The following is a 21590-nucleotide window of genomic DNA, read 5'->3' as shown; positions in this document are numbered from 1 at the left end:
AACACCTTGGGATACATGTCAATGTCAAAAAAATAGGAGTATATCATTGAGCTGTCATTTTGGTGAACTTGGAGGTGTAAATTGGACAAATGAATGTAATTGAAATTTAGAGCATTCTAGAAAAAGAATTAGGTCAAAAGGCCCCACAGTTTGAAAGTTATCGCGATTTTTCAATTTTTGGAGACCTCCTAAGAGTGCTTCAAATTCAAGTTAGGGGCATTAAATGACCTCAAAAATGGCCAAAAAATGGGGGACTAGCAAAGCTGGTCCATAGGGCTATAGAGCACTTTCCAAAAATGTAAACGGTTTGTCAATCAGAGCTACGGATCAAAAGTTATGCCTCTCAAAAGTTCAGTTACCATTTTTGGATTCTTCTAGATTTGGACTAACTTCTAACGCAGCTTTTGGAGCCTTCTACTTGGTCAGTGGATGCCTGCTAGCACTTTTTAGAATGCATTCCTAGTCCTTAACCCTTAGAGGTCTATTTAAGGACATTTCTGGCATTGTAAAAGACAATTCAGAGTGGAGTTTGAGAAGGGGTACTGAAAAGAGAAATTATCTCCAGATTTATGCTATTGTAAGCCCATAGGGCATGTTTTGAAGTATATTTTCTCTATACTAGATGTATTAGCTTATTTACAAAGTTAATAAAATTTCACTTTCCTATTGTGTCCATTCTGTGCTCAAATGGTGTCCCCATCAACCAAGGGTCATGAACTCACTCCATCAGCCTCAATCTGAAAGTATAGATTCTACATGAATCCCAATGTCCATAAAATAAAGAAAAGGTCCAAAAGAAAACATAAAAGGTATAAAATCACTCAACCAAACACAATGTCAGAAGTATGGATGCAACACGCATCCCAAGGCAACATAAAAGTGAAAAAGTGGTATGACTGATATCCAAACGGATCATCAATGTCCACGACCCACATTGTGCCAAGAAAACTCGAGAAAATAGGGCGGCATGCAAAATGAGGTAAAAACCTCAAATTTTGGAAAAATTGCAAAATTAAAACCCATTTGGCCTTTGGGCACAAAAATCTCAAAAGTCCAAAAAAAAATGGAATCAGACACCGTATGCAAAAATAGCTAGCATAACGGCGTAAAATCCCAAACCCTCATCCTGAAAAATAGAGAAATGTTCATACCGGCCCAACCAGGTAGAACTAACATAAAGAAATGGAGGGGAACACTAGTTCTCAGCCTCCACACAAATAGCTACCAAAAATAGAAGCAGAAATAATAAAATGAGAAAGCCCTACCTCATAGCCAAAAGAGCAAAATGGGAATCTAAACCATAAAATAAATAGCCTGTAGAAGTAGCTGAAAATCACAGCAATCCAAAGTTTTTTCAAGCTGGATCCAATGAGCCCAACCTCGAGATGATCCCATGCCCATAGCTCCCACAACAAATAAAATTGTAAATCCTCATGAAGAGGATTTTGGGTTTTACTCTCCAACTCTCTAATTCAAAAGGGAGAAGTGAGGAATTAAATTCCTCTTTGGATATTTATTCACTTTTCAAGTGAATAATCGATTAGGGAAAATAACTAGCCAACCTTGTCAAACTCCGAATCGACCCAAATGAAAACAAGCTATTCCTATAAATAGGAATTCATCTATGCCAAAGTTGCTAGAAATTAAAATAAATCAATTAGAAAGCCCGAAAAACCCAAAAACATAGAAATCACCTTAATGACTTTCGTGACAATGCGAAACTCTAAATGCACAGACACGCTCATTGGTCTAATCACATAATGCAAATGAGTTCAGATTTAATAATCACTGAAAGGTTTAATTTAAACATTTAATAAAGGATACATCGACCATATAAGAGAGATATTGGTAAAATATGAAAGGTTGAATCACTAACTCCATGTGCCACTGCCAGGGATATAAATCCTACACACTAAACAACATGATCAAGTGCAATTGCATATAATAATATAGTTGAAGCAATAAATGCATTAAATCACCTAATTTAACAATTTATTTAATTATATTAAAATAATCTATTTACATCACTTACGTTCACATAAAACATAACAATGCAAGAATGAAGTAAATAACCATAACATTAAATCCATCACATAATATAATCAAAGGTATGTCCAAATACCAGATAACCAGATATTAGCATAAAACACACTGTCATCTCAAAATGGCATCATCATGCAATATGATTAACTGAACAACATAATAGTCTAATATCTATGATACTAAAATCAAGGTATAACATCTGACCCTTAGGTAATCTCAAATGTAAAGCATCACATGAGTAACAAATATCTATCTAATAAGAAATATAAGAAGGTAAATGTCCACAACACATAACCAAATAATCCAACAAGAACAACCCATTATAATTACTTAAGCATTTAATAATGATTTTTTATAGAATCAACAAAAAGACACTTAAAACACAAAAGAAAACATAGTCATAAACATGACTAACCACTACTATAGGAACCTAGTCCAGTGTAGTGTGGTAAAAAGAACACAATCCAATCTTTGCACACAACTCAAGATAATCATGGAACAACATCATAATATCACAACGATCCTAGTAAAAAGTGGCACAAACCTTAGTGAACCTTAAATCACATCATAATCTCATAGATCAGTAGAAGCATAAACAAAGCAACTAAAATAGAAACATAAATCCAAACACCTCAACGGTGTAGACCACTCAATGTCACAATCATGATCCATCACAACAAAAGATCAATAAGGTTGCATCCATCAAGATGACTTATAGAACTCAAATGGAAGAGACACTACAATGTATACATACATACATACATACATATATATATATATATATATATATATATATATATATATATATATATATATATATATATATATATATATATATATATATATATATATATATATATATATCTATATATACATTCATGCATGCATGGATATATCTATGTATGTATGCAATGTATACATAGATATATGTATGTATGGATGCATGCATGCATAGATATATCTATGTATGTATGTGGTAGCAGACCTTGGAGTAGGCCATTCAAAGATGGCTTTTACCTTCTCTGGATCCATTTTAAGACCTTCAGGTGATATAACAAACCCCAAGTAGACTAATTCCCTTTTTGCGAAGATACACTTCTTCAGATTAATGAACTATTTCTCTTCCCTCAACCTCCCAAGAACTTCTTAAGTACCTCATTCATAAGCTGCATGAAGGTTCTTGGGGCATTCATCAATCCAAAGGGCATGACTAACCACTCATAAAGACCCTCCTTGGTCTTGAAGGCTATCTTCCATTCATCTCCTTCTCATATCCATATCTGATGATAGCCACTCTTGAGATCTATCTTTGTCAAGTACTGAGCTCCACTCAAGTAGTCCATAAGTTCATCCATTCTTGGCAAAGAAAACCAATACTTGATGGTTATCCTATTTATAGTTCAAGAGTCTATACACATTCTCCACTCTCCATCCTTCTTTGGTGCTAGTATTGTAGGTATTGCACATGGACTCAGGCTCTTCGGAATCAAGCCCTTCCTCAATAGCTCCTGAACCTGTCTGTTTAGCTCCTTAGTTTCAGTAGGAGTCATCCTGTGAGCAGCCTTGTTAGGCAAACTAGCTCCTGGGATTAAATCTATCTGATGACTGATTTTCCTTACTGATGACAATCCTTCTAGAACATTATTAGAGATAATATCAATACTACCTTCTTTATCTTTCCTAGGTATCAAAGCATAGCACATACATTGATGCTTTATGCCATCTAAAAACTTCCTTCTATCAACAAGACAAATCCTAGCACTGCTACATACCTTTTCGCCTTCCTTTTCCATGGGTTTCAATTTGTGGCGAACTCCATCCTTCGTTAGAGAGTATGTGTTTGCATGACCATCATGTACTGCATGCCTATCAAACTGCCACGATGTACCCAACAATAGATGGCAAACATCCATTGGAATAAAATCATAGAGAACTTCATCATGGTAATTCTAAATTTTGAATTTTAGTAAACATTGTTCACTTACCAAGACCTTATGATCATCTTTCACCCAAGCAATCCGATAGGGCTAGGGATGTCTCTCACTCTTGAGCTTCAGCTTAGAGACCATCTCTTCTAATACCCAGTTATCAGTGCTACCACCATCAATGATCACATCACAACATTTATTCTCACACTTGCATCTGGTACAAAAAAAACTCCTCCTTTGTCCTGGTTCAATCTCACCACTTAGTAGGACCCTTTCATTTACCAAGGTCTCTCCTCTTTCTGCATCCTTTGAATGTGATGATTGTGCATCCTCATCCACATGAGCAAGCCTAGATTGTCCCTCAGTTCTCCTATCTATCCTTCCTTGTCATCGAGGGCATTCAAAGGCACGATGACCTTCTTCATTACAATGGAAATAGGTACCATGGAAACTGCCTCTTCCTTGTCCATGTCCTCTTTGATTTTCAAAGTCTTGATCATGGGAGTGGTTGAAAGCCTCATTACTCTGGTTCCTACTGGTACCCACATCTTTATTTTCCTTTTGGGTTTCATTTTGACCTCCAAATGACCTAGCACTACCCCTTCCTCCTTGACTGCACCCTCTTTGCCTTCCTTCAAACTTTTTATTCAACTTCTTTTCAACTCGTAGGGCAAACTGGTATGCCTCTTCAATGCTAGTCATTATTACTAGACTTAATTCCTCCTGGATCCTAGGTCACAACCCACTGATATAATGAGCAACCTTCTCCTTATTTGCTTCTGCATGCCCTGCTCTAGTCAAGAGTTGGTAAAACTCCTCTATATATTCTTGGACTGATCTTCCAACTTGCTTTAACCCATGCATCTTCTTAAACAAATCAACCTCATAGTCCAGAGGAATGAAGTGCTTCTTCAATTTGTCCACCATGCAATCCCATCTTGTGATCTTCTCCTTTCCTCTTCTGTTTCTTTCCAATTGAACCTCTTGCCACCAGATTTTGGCATGGCCTTTCAGTTTGGCCTTTGCAAACTTAACCCTATCAAGGTCCTTGATATCCTCATACTCAAATTATTCTTCAATTTCATTGATCCAATCAATCAACTCATTTGGTTTTAGATTTCCTGAAAATACACCCACTTCAATTGTAGATCTTTTCCCAAACTTAGTAATGGCCCTAAAAATCCTTTCCTTTGCCTGATTTAGAACTTCCCCATCAAATTCCCCTTCTAGTCCAATTTATTCTTCTTCATTTTCATCCTCACTGTCATCACCTATGGCAACATTTATTCCTCTACGGAGCTCCTCTTGCAATGCTTGTCCTGGTGAAAATTACCTCACAGTTGGTGCTCTATCGACACACTCAGCAAAAATAGCTCTGATACCACTTGATGGAGGTACGCTCTGGTACCACTAACAAAGGTATGCTCTGATACCACTTGATGGGGACACAACCCACAAGTGTAGAATGGACACAATAGGAAAGGAAAATTTTATTAACTGTGAAAATAAACTAGTACATTTAGTACATAGAAAAATAGACATCAAAACATGCCCTAAGGGCTTACAATAGCATAAATCTGGAGATAATTTCTCCTTTCAGCACCTCCTCTCAAACTCCACCCTGAACTGCCTTTTACAATGCTAGAAATGTCCTTCAATAGACCCCAAAGGGTTAAGGACTAGTAATACATTCTATAAAGTGATAGTAGGCATCCACCAATCAAACAGAAGGCTCCAAAAGATGCATTAGAAGTCATTGCAAATCTAGAAGAATCAAAAAATGATAATCAAACTTTCGAGAGACATAACTTTTGAACTATAGCTCTGATTGACGAACCGTTTAAATTTTCGAAAAGCTCTCGAAGCACTCTATAGCTGTATGGACAAGCTTTCCTTGTCTCCCATTTTTTGGCCCTTTTTGAGGTTATTTAATGCCCCTACCCTAACTTTGAAGCATTCTTAGGAGGTCTCCAAAACCTGAAAAATTGCAATAACTTTCAAACTGTGGGGCCTTTTGACCTGATTCTTTTTTTGGAATGCTCTAAATAACAATTACTTTCATTTGCAAAATTTACACCTTCTAGTTTACCAAAATAATGGCCCAATTACATACTCCTATTTTTTTGGCATTTACATGTATCCCAAGGTGTTCAAATACTGTATCCTAGAACACTGACAGTGGAACTGTCAGAGTTGGAACCTTTATTCGACCTGAATGGGTATCCAAAAATGAAAACACATGAAATAGAAACTAAGTCTAAGTACATTTTTTTGGGTGACACAGGATTTCCCTTATACCTCTTGATGCTCTTGCATCAAAAAGTTTCTCCATAATCAACTCTTTCTTCTTGAGCATAACCCTTGCATACCAATCTTGCCTTGTTTCTTGTTACCTCTCCATTTTCATTTTTTTTTCCTAAAACCCTAGTGTTTTCCAATAAAATTTTTGTCTTTAGGTTGTGATCTTGGCACTAAATTCCAACTATTGTTCTTCTCAATCTGGTCAATTTCCTTATTCATTGTTTAAAGCATCTTTTACTATCTTGTCCACTCAAATTCACAAAGTAAGAATGTGTCATCTTTGAGTCTTTTCCTTGTCATAACACTTGATTTAACATCACCAATGATTTTTCTAGGTTTGTGATGTCTTCTCACATATTTTTCTAGCACAAGTAGTTCCCTTCTCGATTCTTCTACAAGTTCATCTAGAAAAATAATCTCATCTTTAGTTTATTGCTCACCACCCACTTTGTATTGCTCAACAATTAGTATTTGCACTTCATCATTTCTTGTTTGTTGAGAAATTGTATCTTGATTTATTTATTTATTTTGAGTGCTAGTACTGATCTAGGATTGGTTTTGACAATTGAGTGTCAACACACTTATGTTATTTACTTAGTTCATGCCAAACTAGTAATATATGCCAAGTATAATATGTAAATACAAGATTGTGTCAAGTTGAAATGAGTGTCAACTCACTCATGTGTCAAGTCACTCAAGTGCCGAGCAGATAGACCATGCCGAGTGATTCAAGTGCTAAGTAAATAGCATCCATCCACACATACATGTATCTATGTATACATACATATTGCATACATAGATATATTTATGTATGTATGAATAGTTACATACATACATATATATGTATGCATACATGTATACATACATAGATAAATGTATGTATACCTACATGCATGCATGCATCCACACATATTTCCATGCACATATCTATGCATGCATGCATCCATACATACATATATCTATATATGCAATATGTATGTATACATAGTGACATGTATGTATCTATGTATGTATGCATGCATACATATATATGTATGCATACATGTATACATACATAGATACATGTATGTATACATACATCCATCCACGCATGCATGCATGCATCCATACATACATATATCTATGTATACAATATGTATGTATACATAGATACATGTATGTATGGATGGATGCATGCATACATGTATGCATGCATATCATGCATAGATATGTCTATGCATGCATGTATCTATGTATGATGCATGTATGCATACATGTATGGATGTATGTAGACATGCATACATATCTATGTATGCATGTCTATGCATGCATGCATGTATGTATGGATGTATGCATGCATGCATACATAGATACATGTACATAAGGATGTATGCATGCATACATACATATATATGTATGCATACATGTATCCATACATAGATACATGTATGTATACATAGATGCATAGTCTCATAATTTCTCAAATTTAGTATTACTACAAAGAGTTTAGAGAATAGAATCTGATGAAACTTGAATAGGCAAAAAAGGAGCTCATATGCAAAAGTTACGCTTGGTCAAAGTTTAGGTCAACAAGCAAACTAAAGGGCTAGATAAAAGGTGAAATTAGGGTATCTCAAAAGTGGTCAACAATGGATTTCAAAATGAAGAGCCTAATGAGATCTTTCCAATGACATTCATTTCATCAAAAATGAAAATCAAATGTGAAAGTTATAATAGTTTGAAGTTCAGATAAAAGTGTGGATTTTAATGATGTTAGCATGACATCATAAAATCTTTAAAAGAGGGAAAAAGTTCAACTTCAAATTTAAATAGTTATTTAATTCGAATTTAAGAAAAGGGATGATGGGATTTGAACTCCCAACCATTACCCTCCTAAAATTAAGGTCAACCAATAGGTTATTTATGGCATATGTAATTTTAGAGGAAGAGTTGTTATGTATCCATAAAAAAATTGGCCCAACCTTATTTAAATAAGGTTATTTGTTAAAACAAACCCCTATTCATGGAGTAAACTCACAACCATAAATTGGTAAAGGGGGAGATTCGAATTTATGTAACCAAAATAGGGGATTATGTTGTTTAATTTTTTTAGCCCATTTTTGGCTAAATTTTATGTATAAAAGGAGGGGATTTAGAAGAGATGAACAATTAGCTTGGAAGGAAAATTTTCTCTTGGGGGAAAGTTTTGTAATTCTTGAGAGAGTTTTTAGGTGAGAGATTATTGTAAGCATGAAGTTATTATTTTCAAGTGCAAAAGAGAGAGAAACTGTAAAGGTTGAAGCTTGGATGTTGTAAGAAGGCGTGTTTTTCCTGGCAACATTAATAAAGCGGTCCCCAAATTGAGAAGTGGACCTAGAGATGTAGTCCTAACCCGATCAACTCTGTTATCAAATTGTTTGCATCTCTTCTATCTCTTTCTTATTTCTTTCATTTTTTAAAGTTATGTTCTTGATTTTATGTTATTAAACACATTGTTAATTTTGAGTGTTTAAAGCATAAATCTTCTTGTAATTTCAACGGTTTAAGATACATAACCACGTAATTACTACCTAGATCTGGAATTAAATATGTAATTTGGATTAAGTTAAAAAATTGTAAATCCTAGTTTATAGATTAAGTTTGGTATCGGAGCCTATTCTTGCCAAGAAATTGCAGGTGGTGAATGTTTACCAGGTTGAAGTTGAAGCAAGGAGAAGGTGAACTTGAAGAGTTCAATCCAAAAATTGGAAAAAGAAGGATTTTTCCTCAATCAAAGATGGAATCTGAACAACATGTTCCTGAGTTTGATGTAGAAGCATTCCAAAGATCTTTTGTAGAATTAAAGGCTTTGGTCAACATTCTTCTCCAAGAGAGACATGAACAAAAATTAAGAAAGGCGGATAAGGCTAAGAAGAAAGAAGAAGTTAAATCCTTGGCAAAAGATGGAAAAGAAAAAGAGTAGGAAATGATAGTGACCCTCCTAAACCTTCATGTCCATCCTCTTCATCTTCTTCATTTTCTTCTTCTTCTCTATCTAATTCTTCTAAAAAGAAACATTTTGTGAAGAAATCCTTGTTAAAGCTTGATGGAAAGTTTGATTTTCCTATATATAATGGTGAATTGGATGCTGAAAAATTGGATGATTGGCTTAAGCAGATCAAAGTGTATTGCAGGGTTCAAAATATTTTGGATGATTCTTCCAAAATCTAGCTAGCTACTTTCAAAATAGGAAGTACTACATTAGTCTGGTGGGAGAGTAAATTCTAGGATGATCTTGCTACACATGGTAAAATCACTTCATCTTGGTATGAATTTATTTCTGCTTTGAAGAAACAGTTTTATCCATTGGGTTATATGCAACAAGCCATTATGGATTGGCAAAATATTAGGTAAGGTAAAGGGCAGTCTATGCAAGAGTATACACAGGTGTTTAGGAAGAAGGCATTAACTCTTAAAATTCCTCTTTATACCCAAGATACTTTATTAAAGTATATAGGTGGAATGCATTCATATTTGAAGCATAGAATATTGATGTTTAGTCCTAACTTTTATGAAGTATGTGTTCAAGCGACTCATATTGAAGCAGGTGGAGGAAATGTAAGTTTTAGTTCAAAAAAGGAATTTTCTCCCCCTAACAGCATCAAGAAAGGAAAGAAGGTAGCCATAGTGAAGAAAGAGGAAGGTGACAAATCTACATGTTCGCATTGTCAGAAGAAAGGACATGTAGAAGAGAAGTGTTGGAAATTGCATTTGGAATTGAAACCAAAGTGGTTTAAGGATCATAAGGGTAAGAAAAATTCTATGGTTGTTGTTCAAGATCTTGGATTAGATTCTAGGGATGAAGCAACAATATCAGCTATGGTTTTAAAAGGTAAAATTTTTGTTGATTCTACCACTGATGTTTCATATAGTTCCACTTCAAAAATTCATGTTGTTCTTGAAGATAGTAAAAGGTGTGAACTTCTTCATATAAGGGTGATTTCAAAGAACACTAAAATTGACACATTGATAGATAGTGGGTCCCAAGTTAATCTAATTTTAGAAGAAATTGTTAAACAATTGAGATTGGAAACTAAGTCACATAGAAGACCTTATCCATTAGGTTGGGTGTGCAATGATAATAGATTGTGAGTTACTAAGCAATGTAAGTTAAGATTTGCAATAACATCTAAGTTCATAGATGAGGTTGAATTTGATGTGGTTCTAGTTGATATCTGTGGGATTGTGTTGGGTAGCTCATACTTATATGATAGGAAACCTATCTTCTACAGGGAACATAACAAGTATCATTTGTTTAAAAATGGGATTGAATACATTATAAGAGCACATCACATGAAGAATGGAGGATCAATTGTAAATATATGACATTTAAAAATGATTGTAAATGCAAGCAGTAAACTGACTCTCATGTTTGTAGCAGCTAGTGAGGATCAGGTGCAAGCAGAATCAAGTCTTCAGACAGTAATGGTAAAAGAGGATTTGAAAGGCTCATTTTCTAACAATGTTTCTGTATGAGAGGTTCAAAATGTTGATACTCTTTCAATTTCATCAGTTATTTCAATTTTGTTACTTCTACTTCTACTAGTTGATGCTATGTGGGTGATGGATGTAATAGTGGAAATTGGTGGATTTATGGTTAATTATGTCAACAATGCTATCTCATATGTCTTTATGTTTGTGGTGGGTCATATGTTCAAAATACCAATCGGACATACAAATGATACTCGGCAAATGGGGCAACATTGCCCTTGTTCAAAATGTACATAAAAATAGACTTTTGGAGGTCCAAAAGCTTCTCAGTGGGGAGCAATGATCCAAGTGGATCCAAAAGGCAAAAAATTCAATAGTCCAATAATCTCTAAAATTTAGTATCACTACAAAAAGCTCAGAAAATAGAACCTGATGCAACTTGAATAGGTGAAAAATGAGCTTGTATGCAAAAGTTACGCTCGGTCAAAGTTTATGTCAACAAATGGAGTAGAGGGTTAGATAAAAGGTGAAATCAGGCTATCTCAGAAGTGGTCAACAGTGGATACATGCATGGATACATATTCATCCATACACACATATATCTATGTATACATTGCATACATACATAGATATATCTTTGCATGCATGTAGACATAGATATATACATGTATGTATGCATGCATGCATGCATACATATATATGCATGCATACATGTATATATGCATACATACATTCATACATATATATATCTATGTATACATTGCATACATACATAGATATATCTATGCATGCATGCATCTATACATATGCATGCATACATGCATATATATGTATGCATACATGCATACATGTATACATACATAAATACATGTATGTATACATACATGCATGCATGCATGCATAAATACATGTATGTATGGCTGGATGCATGCATACATGTATACATACATAGATACATTGTTGTATGTATGTATGCATGCTTGCATACATACATAGATACATGTATGGATAGATGTATGCATGCATACATACATATATATGTATGCATACATGTATATATCCATAGATACATGTATGGATGGATGTATGGATACATACATCCATACTTATATCTATGTATTGCATACATACATATATCTATGTATGCAATATGTATATACATACATACATGTATGTATACATGTATACATAAATGCATGCATTGATGTATGCATCCATGCATAGATGCATTCATGTACGTATGAATTCATACATATATATGTATGTATGCATGTATATATAGATGCATGCATGTATGTATGAATGCATATATAAAAATATATATACATGTATACATGTATGTATGTATGTATGCATCCATGCATGTATGTATGCATCCATAGATGCATGCATATACATGTATACATGTATGTATGTATGTATATATGTTTGTATGCATGCATACATATCTTTGTATGTATGCAATGTATACATAGATATATTTATGTATGGATGCATGCATTCATACATACATATATATGTATGCATCTATATACATACATACATGCATGCCTATATGATAGATGCATGCATAGATTGATGCATCCATGCATAGATGTATGCATGTATGTATGAATGCATACATACATATGCATACATAAAAGATATATACATGTATGTATGTATGTATGCATCCATGCATACATACATGCATGCATCTATGTATGACATAGATACATGCATGGATGTATGCATCCATGAATGCATGGATCTATGCATCGATGCATGCATGGATGTATGCATACAAGCATGCATGTGCATAGATGCATAAATACATGCATGCATTTATGTATGACATAGATACATGCATGGATGTATGCATCCATGCATTTATAGATGCATGCATGTGCTTGGATGCATAAATACCTGCATGCATCTATGTGTGTATGCATGCATGAATGTAGATGCATGCATGTACGGGTGCATGCATACATGCATATGCATACATACAAGATAGATACATATATGTATGTATGCATGCATGGATGTATGCATCCATGCATGTATAGATGCATGCATGGATGTATGCATCCATGCATGTATAGATGCATGCATGGATGTATGCACATACATGCATGCATCTATGTATGTATCCATGTATGCATAGATGCATGCATGGAGCATATGCATGGATGCAAACATACATGCATGCATCTATGTATGTATGCATATATGCATAGATTAATGCATCCATGCATGCATGGATAGATGCATGCATACATGCTTATGCTTACATACAAGATCTATACATGTATACATGTATGTATGTATGCATGCATGCATATATACGTGCATAGATCCATGGATGTATGTATCCATCCATGCATGCATGTATGCATGTATAAATGCATACATACATGTATGTATCTATATGCATGCATACATGCATACATATATATATATATATATATATATATATATATATATATATATATATATATATATATATATATATATATATATATATGCATGCATCCATCCGTATATACATAGATAGATGCATGCATGCATGGATGTAGATGCATGCATGGATGTATGCATAGATGCATCCATGGAGCATATGCATGGATGCATACATACATGCATGCATCTATTTATGTATGTATGTATGCATAGATGCATACATGGAGCATATGCATGGATGCATACATACATGCATGCATCTATGTATGTATGCATATATGCATAGATGAATGCATCCATGCATGCATGGATAGATGCATGCATACATGCTTATGCATACATACAAGATCTATACATGTATACATGTATATATGTATGCATGCATGCATATAGATACATACATACATTCATGTATGTATGTATGTATGCATGCATACATGAATACATTCATGCATGCATAGATATATATATATATATATATATATATATATATATATATATATATATATATATATATATATATATATATATATATATATATATATATATATATATATATATATGCCTGCATGCATAGATATATCTATACATGCATGCATGTATACATGTTTGTATGCATGCATAGATAAATTTAAGGATATATATGCATGCATCCATCCATACATACATATATCTTGCATGAATGTATGCACGTATGGATGCATAAATACATACATACATGTATACATGTATGTATTCATACATGTATCTATGTACAGGCATGCATATGTATCTATGTACATATATATATTTATGTATACAAGCATGCACGCATAGATATATCTATGCATACATGTATCTATATATGTATGCATGCATGCGATACATATATGTATGAATGTATGCATCCATCATACATGCATGCATCCATCCATAAATCCATCCATATATCTATGCATGCATTCATGCATCCATAGATTTATCCATCCATATATCTATGCATGCCTGCATGCATGCATATATCTATGTATATATGCATGCATGCATAGATATATCTATATTTATTTATACATTCATGCATGCATAGATATATCTATGCATGCATACATGGATGCATAGATATATGTATGTATCCATCATGCATGCATGCATGGATATATGTATGAATATATGTATGGATGCATGCATGCATGATATATGCATGCATGCATGTATACATAGATGCATGGATGCATACATGCATCCATCCATACATGCATGCATCTATGTATACATGCATACATACATAGATATATATATGCACGGATGTATGTATGGATTCATACATACAAGATATATACATGTATACATGTATGTATGTATGCATGCATGAATGCACATACATGCATGCATGCATCCATGCATACATGCTTGCATATGCATGTATGCATAGATGAATGCATCCATGCCTGCATGTATAGACGCATGATTACATGCATATGCATACATACAAGATATATACATGTATATATGTATGTATGCATCCATGCATACATACATGCATGCATGGATAGATACATATATGTATGAATGGATGCATGCATACATGTATACATACATAGATACATGTATGTATGGATACATGCATATGCATGGATGCATACATACATTCATGCATCTATGTATGTATGCATGTATGCATGCATGATGCATGGATAGATGCATGCATACATGCATATGCATACATACAAGATATATACATGTATACATTTATGTATGTATGTATGAATCCATGCAAACATACATGCATGCATGGATAGATACTTGTATGTATGGATGGATGCATGTATACATGTATACATACATAAATACATGTATTTATGGATGCATGCATGCAAGCATCCATACATATATGCAGTCTTGCATCCATACATACATATATCTATGTATGCATGCATGCATGGATGCATAAATATATCTTTGCATGCATGAATGTATACATAGATATATGTATGCATCGATGCATGCATGCATATATATATATATATATATATATATATATATATATGTGTGTGTGTGTGTGTGTGTGTGTGTGTGTGTGTGTATGTATGCTTGCATGCATATCTATGTATGTATGTAATGTATACATAGATATATGTATGTATGGATGCATGCATGCATATATATGTATGCATGCATCCATGCATGCATGTATCTATGCATGCATACATACAAGATATATACATGTATAGATGTACGTATGTATGCATCCATGCATACATGCACAGATACATACATACATGTATCTATGTCATACATAGATGCACACATGTAGGCATTTATGCATGCATAGATGCATACATGTATGTATGGATGGATGCTGATGGAGACACAACCCAAGAACATAATGGACACAACAAAAATAGGAAAATTGTATTAACTGGAAAATAAGCTATTACATTCAGTACAGAGAAAATAAACTTCAAAACATTTCTTATGGGCTTACAATAGCATAAAATTGGAGATAATTTCTTCTTTAGTACCTCCTCTTAAACTCCACTCCGAACTGCCTTTTACAATGTCAAAAATTTCTTTAAATAGGCCCCAAAGGGTTAAGGACTAGGAATACATTTTAGAAAGTGCTAGTAGGCATCTGCCAACCAAATAGAAGGCTCCATAAGCTACATTAGAAGTTGACACAAATCTAGGAGAATCCAGAAATGGTAACCAAACTTTTGGGAGGCATAACTTTTGAACTGTACCTCCGATTGACGAACTGTTTACATTTCTAGAAAGATCTTGAAGTGCTCTATAGCACTATAGAAAAGCTTCACGTGTATTCCATTTTTTAGCCCTTTTCAAGGTCATTTAATGCCCCTAACCTAACTTTGAAGAATTCTTAGGAGGTCTCCAAAACTTGAAAAACTCTAATAACTTTCAAACCGTGGGACCTTCTGACCTGATTGTTTTTCAAGAATGCTCTAAATTACAATTACATTCATCTGGCCAACTTACACCTTTTAGTTTACCAAAATGATGGCCCAATTACATACTCCTATTATTTTGGGATTTATACGTATCCCAAGGTGTTCAAATACTTTATCCTAGAACACTGATAGTGGAACTGTGAGAGTTGGTACCTTTATTTGACCCAAATGGGTATCTAGAAATGAAAACATATGAAACAAAAACTAAGTCTAAGTACATTTTTTTGGGTGACATAGGATTTCCCTTATACCTCATGATGCTCCTGCATTAGACACCCAGGGTAGATTGAAAAGTGACCGTGTCACTTTATGAATGGTAGAGAAAATCCCAAATGGGAAACCTCAGCTGCTAAAATTCAAGTTGAGTCCTCTATCGGTCGTCCTTTCCACTTGACTAAATACTCTTCATACTACCTATTTCTAGTACTCCTACCCACACGATGATCTAGAATGTCTTCTATCTCCTCCTTCTTAGAAGTAGGAATCGGACATGGTTCTAACACCAGCTCCTCATCTGCACCATCATCATGATACTCTATTAAGTCTGCAATGTTGAAAATGGGAGAAATGTCAATACCATCTAGCAGCTGCACCTCATATGCATTTTCTGAGTCATGTTTCTTTAGAATTTGGAAAGGGCCAAATTTCTTCATTTTTAGCTTGTTGTAAGTACCAGTTGGAAATCTTTCTTTTCGTGAGTGTACCATGACTAGATCCCCTGCTTGGAATTCCTTATGTCTTCTCCTTTGATCATCCCTAGCTTTATACTCTTGATTCATCTTGGTATTGTGTGTTTGAACCTCCTTATGTAGATGCTTGATATGTTCAGCAAATTTCACAGCTTCAGCACTTGTCCTCTCCCCTTGTTCTATCTTCCTCAATTTTGGTGCAGTTCTTGGTCTACTTCCATATACAATTTGGAATGTTGATTTTTTAGTGCTCCTATTTACAGAGTTATTATAAGAAAACTTTGCCTTTGGTAGAATCAAATCCCACCCCTTGGGCTTATCCCCAACTAAACATCTCAGCAAATTGCCCAGACTTCTGTTTACCACTTCTGTTTGGCCGTCAGTCTACGGGTGATGTGTGGAACTGAATTTCAAGTCTATTTTCAATTTCTTCCACAATGTCCTGTAGAAATACCCCACAAATTTAGTATCTCTATTAGAAACTATACTCCTTGGGCGACCATGTAGTCTCACCACCTCTCTGAAAAACAAGTCTGCAATTTGGACAGCATCATGAGTTTTGTGGCATGGAATAAAATGTGCCATTTTGAAGAACCTATCAACCACCACAAATACTGACTCATTACCCCTTTGTTTCCTCAACAATCCAAGAAAAAAATCCATACTTATGTCCTTCCATGGCTTTGATGGAACATGCAATGGCTGATATAGTACAATATTGTGGCTAAATCCCTTGGCAACTTGACAAACCTGGCAACTTTGTACAAACTTCTTCACATCCTGTGAAATCTGAGGCCAAAAATAATGTTCTCTAAGAATGGAAATGGTCTTATCTCGACCAAAGTGGCCTACCATCCCTCCACTGTGTTCCTCCTTAATGAGATTTTCCCTCATGTAACTCCTTGGAATGCATAATTGACTACCTTTGAATAACATACCATCATGAATCAGATAGTATAACCACTTAGTTCTATCTATAGCAACAGGCTCTTTACAAGCTTTTCATGCTTCAGCAAAATCAGGATCTTTAGGATACAAATTCTTGAGTTCATCAAACCCAACTACTTCAACCTGCATTACTGTAAGAAACAACTGTCTCCTACTTAGTGCATCTACAACCCTGTTAGATTTTTCGCTTCTATGCTTCAACACAAATGTATAGCTCTGCAAAAACTCTATCCACTTCATATGCCTCTGATTCAATTTACCTTGGCTATTTAGGTATTGTAATGCTTGATGATTAGTATACAAAATAAATTCCTTTGGAAATAAATAATGCCTCCATTTCTTTAAGGCTTGAACTATTCCATAGAACTCTTGATCATAAACAGAATACTTCTTCTTTGCATCATTCAATTTTTGACTAAAATATGCAATAGGGTTACCTTCTTGGCTTAATACTACACCAATAGCACTGCCACTAGCATCACAATCCACCTGGAACACTTTTCTAAAATTTGGAAGTCCCAACACAGGCTATTCTATCACCTTCTTCTTCAGCAATTCAAAACTTCTCACAGCTGTTGTAGTCCATTTCAACTCTTTTCTATCCCCTCTTATTGTATCAGTTAGGGGTGCACATATGCCACTGAAATTCTTAATAAACTTCCTGTAAAAACTAACCAGACCATGAAATGATCTTACCTCAGTAGCAGACCTTGGAGTAGGCCATTCCAAGATGGCTTTTACCTTCTCTGGATCCATTTTGAGACCTTCAGGTGATATAGCAAACCCCAAATAGACTAACTCCCTTTTTGCAAAGATACACTTCTTCATATTAATTAACAGTTTCTCTTCCCTTACCCTTTCAAGGACACTACGAATATGCAATAAATGTTTTTCCAAAGTCTTGCTGAAAATTAAAATATCATCCAAATAAACAATAAAAATTTTTCCCAAGAACTTCTTAAGTACATCATTCATAAGCCGCATGAAGGTGCTTGGGTTGTTCGTCAATCCAAAGGACATGACTAATCACTCATAAAGACCCTCCTTGGTCTTTAAGGCTATTTTCCTCTCATCTCCTTCTCATATCAATACCTGATGATAGCCACTCTTGAGATCTATCTTTGTGCAGTACTAACCTCCACTAAAGCAGTCCATAAGATCATCCATCTTTAGCAAAGGAAATTGGTACTTGATAGTTATCCTATTTATAGCTCAAGAGTTTGTACACATCCTCCACTCTCCATCCTTTTTTGGTGCAAGTACTATAGGTACTGCACATGGACTTAGGCTCTCTCGAATCAAGCCCTTCCTAAATAGCTCCTAAACCTATCTATTTAGCTCCTCTACTTTAGTAGGAGTCATCCTATGAGCAGCCTTGTTAGGCAAACTAGCTCCTAGAATCAGATCTATCTGATGACTAATTTTCCTTACTAGTGGCAATCCTTCCGGAACATTATCAGAGATAATATCTCCAAACTCACCTAGTAAATCTAAAACTTTAAGTGGTATTTCACTACTACCTTCTTTATCTTTCCTAGGAATCAAAGCATAGCACATACACTGATGTTTCATGCCATCTAAAAACTTTCTTCCATCAACAAGACAAATCCTAGCACTGCTACATACCTTTTAACCTTCCCTTTTCATGGGCTTTAGTTTGTGGCAAACTCCTTCCTTTGTTAGAGAGTATGTGTTTGCATGACCATCATGTACTGCATGCCTATCAAACTCCCACGTTCTACCCAACAATAGATGGCAAACATCCATCAGAATAGTATAACAGAGAACTTCATCATGGTAACCCCCAATTTTGAATTTCATTAAACATTGTTCACTTACAAGGACTTTATGATCATCTTTCACCCAAGCAATCTAATAGAGCTGGGGGTGTCTCTCCCTCTTGAGCTTCAGCTTAGAGACCATCTCCTCTGACACCAAGTTATCTATGCTACCACCATCAATGATTACATCACAACATTTATCCTCACACTTGCATCTAGTACGAAAAAAACTCCTCCTTTATCCTAGTTCTATCTCACCACTTAGTAGGACCCTTTCATTTACCAAGGTCTCTCCTCTTTTTGCATCTTCTAAATGTGATGATTGTGCATCCTCATCCACATGAGGAACCCTAACTTGACCCTCAACCCTCCTATCTATCCTTCCTTTTTGTGGAGGGGATTCAAAGGCACGATGACCTTCTTCATTGCAATGGAAATAGGTACCATGGAAGCCTCCTCTTCTTTGTCCACATCCTCTACCTCTTCCTCTCTAATTTCCAAAGTCTTGATCATGGGAGTGGTTGAAACCCAAATTCCTCTGGTTTCTGCTAGTACCCATATCTTCATTTTTCTTTTGGGTTTCATTGCGGCCTCTAGATGACCTACCACTTCCCCTTCCTCCTTGACCGCACCCTATTTGTCTTCCTTCAAAACTTTTATTCAGTTCCTCTTCAACTCATAGGGAAAACTAGTATGCTTCTTCAACGCTGGTCATTCTTACCAAATTTAATTCCTCCTGGATGGTAGATCGCAACCCACTGATATAACGAGCAACCTTCTCCTTATTTGCTTTTGCATGCCTTGCTCTAATCAAGAGTCAGTAAAACTCCTCTGTATATTCTTGGACTGATCTTCCTGCTTGCTTTAACCCATGCATCTTCTTAAACAAATCAAGCTCGTAGTCCACAGGAATGAACTGCTTCTTCAATTTGTCCACCATGCGATCCCACCTTGTGATCTTCTCCTTTCCTCTTTTGTTTCTTTCCAATTGAACCTCTTGCCACCAAAATTTGGCATGGCCTCTTAGTTTGACCTTTGCAAACTTAACCCTATCTGGGTCAATCATATCTTCATACTCAAAGTATTCTTCCAATTCATTGATCCAATCGATCAACTCATCTGGTTTTAGATTTCTTTAAAATACACCCACTTCAATTGTAGGTCTTTTTCGTAACTTAGTAATGGCTCCTCTACGAAGCTCCTCCTACAATGCTTGTACCTACCTTTGGAGGGCTCTAACCTCCTCAAGATTAATAGCTCTATCCCTTTCGCCACACTCTCTTCATGGAGGCATCTTCTAACTTGAACCCACAACCACACAGTCCTGGTGCAAATTGTCTCACAGTTGGTGTTATGTCTACATACTTAGGAAAACCAGCTCTGATACCACTTGATGGAGATACAACCCAAGAAAAGAATGGACACAAAAAAAATAGGGAAATTTTATTAAATGGAAAATAAGCTAGTACATTTAGTATAGAGAAAATAAACTTCAAAAATTGCCCTATGGGCTTACAATAGCATAAATCTGGAGATAATTTCTCCTTCAGTACCTCCTCTCAAACTCCACTATGAACTGCCTTTTACAATGCCAAAAATCTCCTTAAATAGACCTCGAAGGGTTAAGGACTAGGAATAAATTTTAGAAAGTGCTAGTAGGCATCCACCGACCAAATAGAAGGCTCCAGAAGCTGCGTTAGAAGTCGACGCAAATTTAGAAGAATCAAGAAATGATAATCAAACTTTCGAGAGGCATAACTTTTGAACCGTAGCTCCGATTGATGAACCATTTACATTTTCAGAAAGCTCTCAGAGCACTCTATAGCCCTATGGACAAGCTTTTCTTGTCTCCCATTTTTTGACCCTCTTCGAAATCATTTAATGCCCCTAACCTAACTTTGAAGCATTCTTAGGAGGTCTCCAAAACATGAAAAATTGTAATAACTTTCAAATCGTGGGGCCTTTTGACTTGATTCATTTTTTGGAATGCTCTAAATTACAATTAAATTCATATGACCAATTTACACCTTCTAGTTTACCAAAATAATGGTCCAATTACATACT

The sequence above is a fragment of the Cupressus sempervirens genome, chromosome 8, assembly GCF_028749045.1.
Source record: "Cupressus sempervirens isolate cs-2001-9-10 chromosome 8, ASM2874904v1, whole genome shotgun sequence".
NCBI classification, from domain to species: domain Eukaryota; kingdom Viridiplantae; phylum Streptophyta; class Pinopsida; order Cupressales; family Cupressaceae; genus Cupressus; species Cupressus sempervirens.
The sequence above is the reverse complement of the archived record's forward strand: the minus strand, read 5'-3'. Positions refer to the sequence as shown.